The following is a 1,285-nucleotide window of genomic DNA, read 5'->3' as shown; positions in this document are numbered from 1 at the left end:
TTTTGCTGGAAGGCCCATACAATGATCTGAACCCTTGACCTTCGTGTCCTCAGATCCATACTTTAAAGTGTGTTCACTGTCCAGGCTTCAATTTTCTTTTTTTAAAATTTTATTTTACTTCTCAATATACATTGTAGTTGATTTTCATGCCCCTTTACCCGTTCTTCTCCACCCTCTCCCCCCACTACATCATATCTTTTCACTTGTGATTGTTGTGTCTTCTTCCTGCCCCCCCACCCTTTATTTGTTTGTGTGTTTATTTATTTATTTATATATTTTTAGTTCCCATAAATAAGTGAGAACATGTGGAGTTTCTCTTTCTCTGCCTGACTTGTTTCGCTTCATATAATTTTCTCTAACTCCATCCATGTTGTATTTTGTTCTTTTATATAGCAGAGTAGTACTCCATTGTGTAGCTATACCACAGTTTCCTAATCCACTCATCTGATGTTGGATATTTGGGCTGGTTCCAACTCTTGGCTATTGTAAAGAGTGCTGTAATAAACATTGGAATACAAGTATCCCTTTGGCATGATGATTTCCATTCCTCTGGGTATATTCCCAGCAGTGGAATAGCTGGGTCATATAGTAGATCTTCTGCAATTGTTTGAGAAACCTCCATACTATTTTCTATAAAGGCTGCACTACTTTGCAGTCCCTCCAACAATGTAGGAGAGTTCCTTTTTCTCTGCAACCTTGTCAGCATTTATCATTCACAGTCTTTTGGATATTAGCCATCCTAACTGGGGTGAGATGGTATCTCAGTGTGGTTTTGATTTGCATTTCCCAAATGCTGAGAGATGTTGAGCATTTTCTCATGTATCTGTTGGCCATTCATATATCTTCCTTTGAGAAATGCCTATTCAGCTCCCTTGCCCATTTTTTAATTGGGTTACTTGTTTTTTTGTTGTAAAGTTGTTTGAGTTCCTTGTATATTCCGGATATTAATCCTTTGTCAGATAAGATAATATTACAAGATCAGACTATGAAAAGAAACCCTACTTTATCCCCAGACTGGAGAAGACCTTGCTGAGTTGCATTTTTATGTGGCTTTAAAGAGGAACTGTGTCTCTTATGATGCTCATGAGGATTCTACTGATAGCACTTGAGAACTGCTACAGACGTTAGGAATTAAGTCCTCTTGGGAACGTTCTACCCAGGCATCTCTGGCCATTAGGGAACTTATCTTCACTGAAAACTGACTTGAATCCAGGGAGAGAGTAAGAGAAAGATAACAAAGTTCCATATCTTGGCTATTGTAAATAGAGCTGTGGTGAACACGGGA

This window comes from Galeopterus variegatus, unplaced genomic scaffold (assembly GCF_000696425.1).
Source record: "Galeopterus variegatus unplaced genomic scaffold, G_variegatus-3.0.2 Scaffold7478, whole genome shotgun sequence".
NCBI lineage: Eukaryota > Metazoa > Chordata > Mammalia > Dermoptera > Cynocephalidae > Galeopterus > Galeopterus variegatus.
This window is presented reverse-complemented; position numbering follows the sequence as displayed.